The sequence below is a fragment of the Lagopus leucura genome, unplaced genomic scaffold (genome assembly GCF_019238085.1).
Source record: "Lagopus leucura isolate 7727_CA_CO unplaced genomic scaffold, USGS_WTPT01 Super-Scaffold_100044, whole genome shotgun sequence".
Classification (NCBI taxonomy): domain Eukaryota; kingdom Metazoa; phylum Chordata; class Aves; order Galliformes; family Phasianidae; genus Lagopus; species Lagopus leucura.
Window position 1 is genome coordinate 1,180,974 of NW_024962291.1, and position 14,138 is coordinate 1,195,111.

General features: G+C 42.1%; 1 protein-coding gene across 3 annotated transcripts in view; it reads left to right on the top strand.

Annotated features, from left to right (window-relative positions):
• TSPAN4 (tetraspanin 4) overlaps positions 1-14,138 on the top strand; it is a 397,360-nt gene that overhangs the window by 8,188 nt on the left and 375,034 nt on the right. The gene's annotated exons all lie outside the window — the stretch shown is intronic.

A 14,138-nucleotide genomic window follows, 5' to 3' on the forward strand; every position in this document is an offset into this window, starting at 1 on the left:
GAACAAAATAGCATGTGGGTGAAATTATGCCTCCCTCGAGCACATTTACAGTCACTTTGTGGAGGGAGGAAAGGCATGTGGAGCGGGGAATAACTGTGGCTGCTGTGTGAAGGTATTTGCCTGCTTATGTAAAGCAGTGCTAGTTAAATGCTCTCTTTCAAGCATTCCTAGCTTCAGTCACAGTGGTAGAGGGTTTGGGCTGAGCTGCAGCGGCTCTTCCTGTGCTGCTGCTGCTGCTGTTTTAGGCATTCTGCCTTTGTCAGAATGAATCAGGGCACCTGGAGGAAAGGCACTGTGAGATGGCTGGGACTTCCTGCCTTCCCTCCCTTGGAGAAGGGCTCGTAGGTTGCTGTCATGGTGCCTTTATCCTAAAAGGCAGGAACTGCCAGGAGGATCCTGCTCTGCTGCTAGAGGTCAAAAATGCAAAGATGCACGTGGTGCCAGCTCGAAAGTAGAGATGGAGATTTCTTCATCTGGTAGGCTTGTGAGACGTTTGTTTTCTGAAAGTCTTTCATGATCACTTATTGTTCTGGAGTTTGTTTGTTTGCTCTCTTTGTCAGTAAATGACCATTCAGTTTGGCAGTGCCCTGATGTTTAGGTTACGGTTAGAGCCAGTTTAGCGTGGACCTATTTAGCATTGTTTTTATTGCTTGCCTGCATCCCTGCTCTGCTGTGGGATTGTCATTACAGTGCCTTTTGGGTGTCTGCTTTGCTGTTAGCTCGCCTGGCTCCTAGGGCTTGAAAAGCTGTTTGGGGATTCCTCTGTGAGCCTAAGGGAGTTAATGGAGAGAGTTCAAATTCTCGTAAGTTCCTGAGAAAGCTGTCATAAGCCTTGTGGCTGTTGGCTTATAGCCACGTGCTGTATTTGTGGGACACATGATGAGCCATTGCTGGACAATAAAGGTTTCAGGATCCTTTGTACTGTATTGTGAAAGGAGATCAGTTCTGGACCAAGATGGCATTGTTTTGGTCAGTGCAAGAACACACAAGATTCTCTGTATCAGAGGTTTGCAGTTTAATAAGCCTTGTTATTCTGGCTTCATTGTTTTTTTTTTTTTTTGTTTTTTTTTTTTTTTTTTTTTTTCCCTGGGGTTTTTTCTCTGTGCAGCCAGTTTACCTGCTGGGGACTCAATCCCAGCAGTGTTTTATCCAAAGTTACTGTGCTTTTGCACCCTGTGGCTTTTGGCAACCAGTAAGCTCCATTTACCATGTAAAGTGCTGGTTCTGATGGCAAGCACTGTCATGGAAGAGCCAGCTGTGCTTTGCTGCCATCTTAGCTTCTTGTCACAGTGAGGAAAATGGTTTCCATGCCCTCTTCTTAGAGTACTTCCTTAGTGTATGTGTCTGTATAGCCACATATGCAGGGCATATGTGTTAACCCTGCCTTTGCCTGTTGGTGATTGGTTCTATTGAGTAGGCTTTTATGTAAGTCATAACTGGTTCTGACCCTGCATATTTGCCCTTTATACTCAAGGCAGTTGCCAGTTTGTACCCCCTTGTCTGCCTCTGGTGAAAGGGAAGAAGTCAGAACTAGTTTATTTGCCACATGGAGTGTTCTCAAATTTGCTTTATGCTGCAGGCTTGGGACTTCGTCTTATGTAGTGATAGAGGACACTTGGTAGAACCAAATTTTGAATAACTAGTGATGGAGTCTTCATTTTCCATGAGAAGGAGGTTCTTTGCCCTAACAACTTTCATTCTGTGGCTGTCTGTCTTGCTGCAATTGTTTTCTGTTTTTCATTTAGTACAATTGCCCTGAGTTCTAACTACTTACTACAACGAGTAGATTAAAAAGTTGTCCAGAACGGTGCTGAAATGTCAAGAATGTGCGTTCAAAGTAATTTCAAATACTTGAATTTAAAATGAAGGGTGTTGCTGCATTGAAATTGTTTGATGCGTCTCTCTGTTTGGGACTTAAGCTGGGATGCAATCCAAACCAAAGCATACAAGATCCCTGGAGGGAAAAGCACAATGCAAATTGGAGGTAGAAAAGTCAGTCTGAGCTTCGGTTTGGCTTTGTCTTGGTAGTCTTTGAATGTGTGCCAGCGATGGATGTACAGCAGTAAGACAAATATTTAGGTGCTGCTGTACGGAATCTTCTATTCAGTAACGTGCACTACAGGTTTCATACTGGGTCTAAAAAATTGTGCTTCCATCAGAACCCACATTACTTAATTTCAGCACAGTGTTCTGACAATCTTGAAACATGTCTGCATTTGCTTGCACAGAGCTTGCTTGGATGCAGGTCTTGCTTCTGTCAATTTCTTTTTCCTTGGCTTGCCCCCTGCAGATATAATAGTAATAATAAAAAGTCCCAGAAAAATCCTCTCCAGTGTGATGCTATTGCAGCTGATGTATTGGTGACTGAAATAGTGTTTGTTTCTGTTTTGTTCTGCATGTATTTGCTCTAGAGTAGGGCTAAGCATTTGGACAGCTGTATGGGTATCACCAAACAAGTCAGGTTGTCTGTTTCTGAGCCTGGGTTGGAAGAGCTGGAGATGGGAGTGGAGGAAAAGAAACTCTTCTGAAATGTGGTATCTTAAACTGTTGGATTGTGATGTGTGATATCTCTTTGTCTGCAGGGTCAGAGGGGGCTACTTGTATCTGAGGGGATGGGAAGGGAATAAGTCAGAATATAGAAGGAGGGTGGTACTCAGCAGCTGTGCAGGTGAAAGCAGAGCGTGACTTTTAGTCCTTTCTAGATTTGCATCACCACAGGCACAAACAGTTGTTTTTACCATTATGGCCTTGGCTTGTAATAGCTGACAGTGAGTTGTAATGTCAGCAAGGATCACTGGTGCTTGGCGGATCTGGTAATTCTTGTCCAGCACTCAGCCCACAGTTTGTGCTGAGTGGCAGGGACTAGACTGAATGTAACAAGGAGATGATGGCAACAGGGTGGGAGAATTCTCTTGTGCCTTGGTAGAGTAGAATGCTGTGGAAATATGAGGGAATGGGGATTTGAAAATTGCAAAGGATGCCAAAACAGGCTTTTTGATGTAGGGACACACAGATGATGGAGATTGAAGGCTGAAGTATTGAACTAGATGCTGCAGTTTATCTTCAGAAGTGGTGAATGTCTTGAAATGCTTCCTTCTAAGAGAGTAGTGTGTGTAATGGGCATGCTGTGTTATGACTCCATGATGTACACATGTTCCATGGTGTCCTGCAGCTGCAGAGTGCATCAGACTTGCTCTCCCTCCCTGCTTATGCCAATGGAGACAAGTCATCCCATGAAAGCTTGTGAGGAGAGCAGCATTCTGTAACCCCGTGTGTAAGGCCACCAGCAAAGTGTTGAAAACAAAGCCAGCTCTTCCTGCGGTGTTGGATGCTGCCTCTAGGCAGGTCAGAGCCTTCTGCATAGGGAGGCTATGAAGCTGTCACTTCTACAACTTAAACACAGTTGCTGGAAGAAGCTCTTCTCCAAACTGCAAACATGATGGGTGGTTTTTTTTTCTTTTTCTTTTTTTTTTTTTTTTTCCTCACCACCTCCCTTTTCCTGTCCTCTTCACTCTCAATTACTTGAGAGCCACTTGCTGTTAGGCGGTCCTAACAAGCTTCACTTAGGGAAGGTGCTGTTTTCTTTTGCAGTTCATGGCACAGGAGAAGAGGGATTGCACATGTGGTATTTTTGCTCCAGACACTTTTTACATCCCTCCCATTTCAGGTCTGTTTTCTCTTTCTAAAAGCGTTGCAGAGCAAAAGATGAGGCTCTAATGATGCAGAAGGAAGGAGGGAGAAGGAACCTTTTTTTAATTGCTGCTTTTACATCACTGATGAAGAACACAGTGTGTATGACAGCGCCTCTGTGCACAATGGTTCAGAGCAGGTGTCTCAATTTGAGTCATGTGTAGATGTGACATGGAGAAGGCAAGGATGAAGGAGAGGGGCAAATGCAAAGAAGCTGAGCATTGAGGGGCATTAAGCAGCTGGGAGGAGGTGCTGCAGCTGACCTAGCTCTGATGCATACCAATTTCTTTTTGGCTTTATTTTTTTCTAATTCTGATAGAAGAGCACAGGAATGGATGCAGAGTAGGAATTAAGTTGGATAGGTAGGATCCTGGATGCCACCTTCTGCTTGAGAGATGGCCTCAGACATTCCAAGCTCTCTCATTGCATGGTGGAGTTCTGTCAGTGGTTAGCCTTGCCTGTTTGCTGTTGTTTTTCTTTTTTCCCTGAGGTTTACACAGCTGCTTTGGTTGTAGGTTTACATTCACTTCCTGTATGAGTTCAGTGTGTGCCTTAGGGTAAGGAGGCTGGGATGTGAAGTTACCTCATGCTGTTACACTGTTTTCTTTGTCGTCGGTGTGCCATGATCTGCTTGTAATTTTGGACACCCACTGGTTATGAGAAAGCTCCCCCTGTATTTTAGAGCAAACTTTGTCTTTAAAAGAGGGCTTATTTTATGGGATTTGAGAAGCAAAGCAGAAAGTGAGTTGCCTAGCAAATCAGTGAAAAGAGCTGTGGCTTGAGCCCAGGCCCTTTAGTTCTTTTGCTGCATTGCATCCACTTGGCTAACCTGTCTCCTGTTTAGTACCTTCATTGTTTCCTCTGACTAGATAGTTGGATGAACGCGAGAAAGTTGGTGTAGTGTTTCTGTTATTGGTATTGCTGCATTTCTAAGCTTTTTGGCAGGGAGTGGACCTATTCTTAAATTTCTCACAGGAGAATGATCACAATAAGGTCAACTGTTGGTGAACTCGACCTATTGTTTTTGTGTTGGTTTCCTGATCTTTGTCCCAACTACAATATAGCTGCTATTTCAAAAGAGCAGCGTCTCCTTAAAATGGCAGCTCAATCTGAGATTAAGCAAAATTTTCTTTGCTGGAACTTGGCTGCGTTTATCTTTGTTTACAATCCATGCCACAGGCACCAAGTTTGTCCTGCTGTTTTCCAGAAGGAGCCACAAAGAAGCTTAAAATATGCGTTTCTGTGTCCCTCTGGAGATTATTGTGCTTTCACCATTTTATTTTCATCTGGACTGAGCATTGCTATTCAGATTTAACAGCAGCGCAAGCCAAGTAAGTGAGCATAATGTTGATCCTGCTTAGTTGGCCATGTCTAATCCAGCTGTTCCTAATATACATTGGCTTGAATTCATGCCACTTAATTGAAAGGCCTAAAATAAGAGCTAGAAAGATGTTTGTCTGGATGGTGACTTGCATGTTGGTGGGTATAGGTGTCCCTCTCTCTCTACTGACCACAGAGGAAGCTGAGTGTTATGATCAGCTGAGTGTTATATTGGGTATTTTACATGAGTGCCTAAAGCTGAGTCAGGTGGAGTTAAGGCAAGTGTTGGAGAGTGCAAGCAAAGCATGGGAGACTCATTGTGTGTGTGTCATCTTTTGCAGCTTTGTTGCTACTTGAGTTAGAAGAAATTCTGCTTACAACTTTGTGGGGCTGCTAAAGGCTTATTTCCACTTGGATCTGTTTTCCCGCTCTGTATATTTTTCTGGTATAAAGTCTGTCCTGTACTGACAGTAATGTGAAGGGTGATGCCTTATTTTGGTTTTGTGGATGCATCTTGGATAACTTTTGTAGATTGTGATGTCTTCAAGCCAGGAAGCCTAGGTGCTGTTGCTGGCAATGGTTAATTCAATGAGGAGCACTGGGTTGTTGCTGCTTGACCTTCAGCGTAGCACAGCACTTGCTCTTGTCTCACGCTGTAGGTAATGGTTACCCAAACTCAGCCAGAGACATCAAATAAGGCAGAGCCTTGCCTTCAGGCGCTCCATGAACGGACAGAGTGCAGGAAGAGCCAGAGGATGTTGGTGATGTCTGTGGGTACAAGATCAAGCTTGGTGTGCTCCTTCAGACTTCTCTCTTCTCTGAACTTTCATGCCACTTGTATCTGATTCAGAGCTGGGTCTCTCAGCAGACCTACTTCTCCATTCCTACCCCTTGTCTGAGAGCAGGAGGTGAGTAGGCATCATGTCAGTCTGGGATTGTTATAAATAAATGAAACGAGGATGCTCTCCCTAACCTTCCCATCAATTATATGGGCTTGTGATGTACAATTCAACCACTGGGTGTCTCTGGGCTATGCAAAGCTCCAGGCAGGATCTCATCCCTGGAAAGCTGTTGCTCTGGTTATGTTTGTTTGAGGCTGCAATTTGTGGCTGCAATTTAGTATTTGCTTTGAAGGACCTTTTGTTTCCTTCTTGGTTGACCTCTTAAAACGTGACTTCCCCATTCCTGAAAATGGAGTGGAGTTGCCCTGTGCGTGGTAAGGTAGCACAGGGTTTTGGATAGTTATGCCTTTCCCTATTCAAAGGGAAGCAAACTCCCCAGCCTTCCTTCAGTTCTCTGTTTCTGAGCACCATACTTTTGTCGTAGCACTAAGCTGTGCAGAAGGTCTGGGGAGGAGAGTGTTGGCACAGTAGTCTTGCTACCTTTCCATAACTGATTGGCTGTTTTTCCTTTAGCGGTGACAAGCTTACTCTTGAGTTTAAGTTCAAGTAGATAATTAATCTGTCTGTCAACACGGCTTTGCTAGCCACAGTATTTTCTTCAATTCCAAGGGAAGAGTTACTTTTTCGTTGTGATGCTGTAAGGGCAAAAGGCAGCCTATTCTCTGCTTTAAAAATGCCATGATAGAAGGTAAAGCTTTCATTAAACATGCCTGTCTGAATTCATATACTTAAATAGCTAAACTGCTGCTAATATCTTTTGAAAGAGAAGGAAAGAACACTGCTGTAATAGCCAGCGCTCTGGATGGTTAATCAGTAGTTTTCTGTGTTGCACATAGGGGGGAAAAAAGTGAATTGATTCAATTATAGATTTATGCTGGGGGAAAAAAAAACAACCCTCACAAAAAAAAAAACATGCATGTTTGTCTACTGCTAAATGGTAGTTCTCCCCTTCTTTCCTACCCCTTCGTCTTACAGTCAGTTAGGGTAGCTGACATCTTAGTAGTTTGCAGGTGATGCTATCCACGTTGTAGCTTTCCTACTTGTCGACTTTTCTGATGGAAGACTTGTGGAATAGCTGGCAAAACAGCTCATTTATAGCAGGAGCTCTTTCCTCCTGACTGTGCTTTGCCTTGGGTACCTGGTTATTCTGACTGGTGTTTTGCTTTGTGGTGCTTAAATAGGTGAGATGGGATTTTGCTGATCTAGACTGGGGATCTGAGCCTGCCTTGTCTGTTGTAGAATTATTTTGTTTTGGTGGTGGTCAAGGTATTACTCACGGTATTACCTTGGTATTACCATGGTACTCAAGGTATTACCTGAAGCATGTCAGGACCTGAGATTAACTGGCTTCTGGCACTAATTGTAGTAAGAAGAGTGAAGGTGTATGCATTATATTCAAGACTGAATAATGTTTTTTTTTTCTCCTGAGTTTGTTTGGTGGTAGGCAGCACTCAACTACTGCAGTGGATGGGGAAAAATACTACAAATCAACTAAGAGTAATGACTTACTCTACTGTATGCGTACAGTTTTGTGGGAGCTGAGAATTATTTCTGTGTAGAGGGAAAATAATTCCCCTCAGCTTCTTGGTGATGGGTGTGTAGAACTGAATACAGATCTAGGCTTGCAGTAATGAAAATTGGAACTTGGTTGAGAAATTCAGCACTTTGCTGTGATGTGTGGACAGGTGTCATGTTCATTGCTGCCAATGCCAAATGTTCATTACAACCTCAGTTACAGGTTGATATGGAGCCATAGTGACTAGCTTGGATGAAATACCTGGCTCTGGGTATGTGGGAGGAATTCTTCTGTACTTAATCCAGATTATTCTAAGACAGAGATTCTTAGATTGCAGAGGGAGACTAGAAGCTGGGAATTGTGACAGTGCTGTCACCTCTGTGCTATAGAGTGAGAATGCCTGGCTTAATGAGACAGAGAGCCCAGGAGTTCTGAAACAGTGAGGGTTGAAATTACTACTGTAACTACTGCACTGCATTTACAAAAGGACATTTAAAAAATCTGTTCCCTGTCTCGCCTTGGAAACTTTCAATACTCAGTCACATACATGCACTAATTTGAGTTGCAAGACCTGATGTTGGTTTCCATTTATTCCTCCTCCATTTTCAGTCTGTAAAGGTTATTTCATTTCTTTGGAGACAGAAGCTTACATTTTACTGGCACCAACCTATGTGGCTGTCTGCAGCTGTAATCAGGAAGGAAGAGTGCTGCTAGATGCTCTCATTACCAATGGGTTTCAAATAAAGGACTAGTTTAGCAGCTGGAAGATATAAACTTGTTTGGTTAGGTAGTTGAAAATACCACATCATGAAAAAGGTTTTTGAAAACAGCAACAGCACTCCTTGCATCACATCACCTGCCAAATCCGTGCTACCAGAGGAGCTGAGTGAGATGGATCTGCTTGGTTGTAATACAGGTTAGCAGCCTCCACTGAGGGGACAAGAGAGAGGGGAATGGAGAAAGTTAATTTTCAAGATACTGAAAATAACAATTCATTACTTATACTGCTATAATCTATGTTCCTATTCAGCAAAGGGCTGAATAGGCATTTTCAAGTCCAGTGTTCAGAGGTACATTTCCAAAGGTCTTCTAGTCTCTAGAGGTATGAAAAGCAGCACTTTAAAAGGCTTTTATGATGTATATTATAGATACCCTGTACCTGCAGAATCCGTGGAGAGTTTTCTCCTTGGTCCTTTCTGTTCTCATTCTTTGATCGCCTTGACTCTGAGCCTTGCCTTGCATCTGTCTCACTTAGCAAGACGGAGAAGCATGTGTCAAACAAAGTATTTTTCTGAGTTAAGGTATTTATGATGGAAAAGAACAAAGGGAGAGAGAAAAGACAGTGGGAAGCAGTGAACAGAATATGGTTGTTATTAAGCCCAAGTGATTGTGTAAGTACACAGATGAGTAAGGATGCCAGCTGTGCCAGCAGTCCACTGGAGTCTGATGGCAAGATTACCCTTGTGTTTAGCAGCTCAGAAGTTTGCTCTGGGCTGGTGGAGGCAGACCCATGGGGCTGCTTCACTTTCTGCAGATATTCAGCATGAAATACACAGTAGAGGTTTGAAGGTGTTAGTGATTAACTAAATGAGAACTTGAATGGCAAAATGATCCTGTTATGTTTCTTATGCTTGGCAGAAGGAGAGGTGTCGGGGTGATGCTGCAGTGTGTTTCAGAGCTGTGGGAGTTTGTGGCAAAGTGGAGCAGGTGTGAGCACTCCAGATCATGACTAAGTGATGTCTCGTCTGATGAAGAGTGCTGTTTTATTCCTTTCCCTTCAATGTTTTCTTCCAAATCTAATTTGCCTCAATTATGTATTTTCTCTCTTATTTACAATTACTGATAGCTTGCAGTTTGGTGTCAGCCTGTTTCTGCTGCAGGCTGGAAGGGGAAGGGTTTAGTCTCCCCTATTAGGGAGATCTTGTAGCATTGAGGCACTGCACGAGGAGACAATGCTGCTGACTTCAGGAACACGTACTCTGAATGGTAGAATATGGGCTGGCTGTGTTGCCAGTGTCCCTAAAGCTGGGAGCAGCCAGTGTCTCCCAAGCACTTTGTCCAGCCTCCCAGCTACTGATGTATACTCAGGCTTGTTCGGCACTCAGTGCTGACCTGCTGATTTTTGATCTTTGGTATTTTATACATATATATATATATATAGCTAATGCTCTCTGGGAACATCTGTTGTGTCATGGTTATTCAGCTGGATATTTTTTTTTTTTAACCTGGGTATGCAAATAAATGGAATGCAAAAAAGTGAGCAGGTTCCTTGCAGAAGCCAGGGTTCTGCTCTTGATACTTGTGGGTGCTTCATGGATTGATGGCAAGTCTGGATGAGAAAGGTTTCTAAAACTACTGGGCTGCAAGTTTTGTTTTTTTTCTTTTTTTTTCTTTTTAAATGAAGTACTTCAGTATTGAATTCTAATACAGAAAGGCTGCTAATGTAGCTGAAGTCTAATTTTTTCTTATGCCACTTAATTAGTTAGGGGGAAAAACAGAAAGAAGTACATTGAGGATGTCCTCATAATGGATTTTTCTTGCCCTTTTGACTCGTAGATGCTTTTGAAAGGTGACAACGATACATTTCTTCATCTACGTTGGTTTACTCAATAGTAGAAATGCTTCACTGCCGCTTGACTTCTGAACCAAATCAGCACATTTGGAAATAGCTAGTCCAGGTCTTTAAGACCTCTATTTTTTCTTACAGGTTTTCTTCTGCCTCTCAAAGGTGTGTGTGTGTAGGTATAGATGGGAGAGAGAATTAATTTCTGCAAGGAAAAAAGAAAAAAAACCCCATGAACTCCAACTATTCTAGATGAAGCTTTTAATTCTAATACTGTACCCTACTGCTCTGTATATGTGCATAAAAATATTTTTTCTAGTAACTTTAATCTCTGAATAGTTTGATTAGTGTATGTGTGTTCTTTTTTCTAGTCAGAGTGTGTACAGAGATTGCCAGCACTTGCCTTAAAGTTCCTTCTTGCAGAGTTTTCTGTGCAGAACCCAAGCAATGTGTCTGGTCAGCAGACAGGCTGTTGTGTATTAGCATCTGCATCTTTGTGGTCATTAAAGCATTGCCTGATGCTGCAAGTAGAACACTGGATTGAGGACCAACTATTTATCTTTATTAAGCCTGACTTGAAATTAGCACACCTGCTTGCTTCTGATCTGATTTTGTCCTGTTAATGTTCTTCACAAACAAGTGCTTGTATGTCATAACAATCTACATTACTCAGATGCTGCTGAGCCAGGGAACAATGAAAACATACAACTTGATGTAACTTCCTTTGGGATGCTTTCAAGCAAGCAGTTGAGATACCCAGCCTTTTGTGTTTGGGAGGTGATACTAATGGGAATTAGGACAAAATTTACTTGGTTTCAGATCACATCATATTGCTTTCAGCAGAGCACCTTCTATCTTTCAACCATGTAGTTGTGGAGTCCTGGCCTTTTGCAACGGATGCTGTGTGAATTAGATGATGGGTTTGTGTGAGTGCATTGATACTGAAGAGTTCATTAGGAGTGCATTTTGGAGACTAATTCTATTGATTGTCTAAGTGGTGCTCATCTGGTCTGTGTGTGTGAAGGACTCAGCAAGGGGAAAGAAAGTGCTGTGAACAAGCAGTGTGCAGAGCGAGAGGGAATGCTTTCCACTCTTGTAGACTTAGGAAGAAGGCCTTGACCACAGTGAGATCAAGATCCTGAGAGAAGGGAGGGAACGAGGCAAAAAAGAAATATCCCAGATTTGAAATGCAGTAAAGCTCCCTGAAGCTAAGCAGCGTTGTGGTTATATATTGATAAGAAGCACCCAGCAAACACTGTGCTAGAAGCTAAATTGGCAAAACCTTTAACCTACTGGAATGTCTTCCTCTTTTTAACATCTTCATGCCTGTGGGATGTTCATCATCTTGGGAACAATTTGTGCTCTACTTTGTCAGGAAAACCTGTTTGGGGTTTGGGATGAAAGTAGTGCTTTCTTGGGTGCACGTGAAAGTGGTTACAGCCTATGGCTGTTGCTTGGCGACTCTCGTAGCATAGAAAAGAAATCCTGCCTTATATGTTAGGTGTGTGAATGATAGGTCAAAATATTTCTCTTGCAGTGTGATGTCAGTCACTTGATGTGGCTGCTTAACAAGTGGATCGCATAGTTATTTTTTTTATATGGTAGGTGTTAGTAGATCTCACCTGTGAGTCAGTCTGCTAATTTATGCAAGTCTTCCCTGATTCATGCACTGGAAGTGAATGATGTATTTTTTTTTCTACTGGGAATTTGCATTTCTTATAAACTACAATAGGAATAGCAGCATTTCTGAAGAAAGGCAATCTATTTTTATTAAAAGAAACGTGAAATGGATGTCTTGTGCAAAACTTTTGAGATGTGCTGTATAGAACGTGTCATTCTCTGTCCTCACTTCAGTGTGAATCAGCTTAGGAGTCCTGCTTCTAAATATGCCTGTATTGCTCCTATCTGTCTCTCTATTCAGGAATTCAGACTGCAGTAAGGGGCCAGCTCGCTTCCTTTACCCTTGAGGGGAGATGCGTAGTGCAGAGATGGCAAAAAACCTTCACTCTTGTGTCCAAATATTCTTTCATCACATGCTGTTACTCTCACAAGTCTGTTCTATGTAATCACTGAAAGTCTTGCTAGAGTTTAGTCTTCACCATTTGGAATATTGAGAAATAACTGAGCAGGCTTGCTCCCCAACTTGCAAAGAGCTGCTGTTCTCTCAGTGCAGATCTCTTGCTTGCAGGTGAGGAAAATTTGAATGTCTTCTCAACACAGCTTTCACTGTCCATGTGTCCATCGTATGTGATGTCTTGGATGAAACCTGTATTTCCTTCATGCAGTTCTGTAGCTCTTTTCTTTTTGGTTTCAGGCTTGTGCTGATGTTATTACGATTACATCTTTAAGCTGGAAGTTGCTTTAGGGAAATACCTGTAAATTAGTCCACTGATAAAGCAATAGATTTTACAGCCTGCCGGGGCGTCAGGGCATTTTTGTTTCGTTTATGGGCTTAAATGTCTATTTGCAATCGTTTTTGATTTTTGGGATAGCAGAAATAATCATCTCAGTTCACCATGCCTCTTTTGTGATCTCAGTGCATCTAGCAAAATAAGGAATAAAGCTCTGCCTGCGCAACTGCATGTGGTGAGGTTCTTGAGCATCAAACTTGTGCTTGTTGCACTCAGTTGGGCCTTGAGATGACATCAAGAAGATGCTTCATAAAGCTGAAAAATATAGTACTGCTGAGTTGGGCCATGAAGGATCTTGTGGAGGTAATGAAAGGCTGTTGGATGATTTAACTGCCCTTTGGCAAAAGAGCAATGCTCTGTGCTCAAAGATTACGAGGAGATTAAGGTTTCACTACCACTGGATTTTAAGGAGACAGGCAAGGTATCCCTTTTTAAAAAAAAAAAAAAAAAAAGTTCAGCAACATGAAGGAAAAAACAACCAGTCCTTTCCCAATCTGCTTACAGGGTGATTGTTTCAAATTTTGTATCTAAAAAGCTGCTGAGATTTATTTAAGGACACGGTCTCTAATCTGTAGGTGTTCTTATTAAGAAGAATTTTCATGTCATTTGTTTTCTTTCTATTTGTCTCCTTTTAGTATGGATAGAGGGAGAACAAACTGGCAGCTGTAGGAACTTGGACAGAAGTGGCGTTTCAAGTGAATTTTGCCCATGAGAATGGCTAACAGCTCTGTTCTGCATTGCTAGGAGATAATGGGACTGTCACAATGTTAGCATCTACTGCCATTTGTTTTCATTGTTTAATGTGCATGGTCACTGAAGCTCATAATTAGAAAATAAGTTCCTTTTAGGAATATGCCTTATAAAGCAGACTTGGAAATTAGTATTCATTATGAATGTCACTGTGTATGTGACTTAAACAAGTATGAGCACCTAACCATTGTTTGCTTTCTTTTCTTTGCAATTATTGTATTATTCCCCTTGTGGCCCTTTAAAATGTTGGCCTGGTTTTGACTTCTGTAGATAATTGTCTAATATAATACATTGGGAAGGGAAGCTAACCACAGAGTTAATTTTGTTCTCTGAAGTGTTCAGCTTCTTAGGCTGATCTATCTTTAAAGGCTTGGTTTCTTGCTGTAATGACTAAACCATTGGGGATTATTGCATACACAGAAATGAAAACATTAACTTGTTTATTCTTTCTGATTAATCTCCTGTGTAAAGATGGATTTCAGAATACAGGGTTTTAGTGGCTTTCTTCCATCCACTTCTGTATAATATGTGGTAGCACTAATTTGTGCTTTGGTCAACAATTCTGTAGGCTAGACCGTTTGGTAGTCTGCTCTGTGTGTGTGTGTGTCTGTCGTCTTGCTCGTTCTGCATGTGAGGACTTTGACTCAACTGGGAATTCTCTTGGCACTAGCACTCAGATGTGCTGTCTTTCTTGCAGCTTGGCACTTTTGATGAGACCCAAAGGTGTCCCGTGGGGAAAGCACTGACAGAGAAGCCTTTAGCATGGCTGTTAGTAGCCCAATTCCTCTCATTTCCATTTAATGGCACAGTACCAGGCTTGTTCTAAGCCTTTGCTTGTTGATTAATTTGTTCTTTTCTGTTCTTGAATTGGAAACTAATTGAGTACTTGTGAAGGATGCCAGACTAAACTCTGTTTTTGCCTAAAGTGCCAATGGAAATGCTTTTCTCTCCCATACTTCTTTAGGAAACCAAGCTTGAGAAAAAAA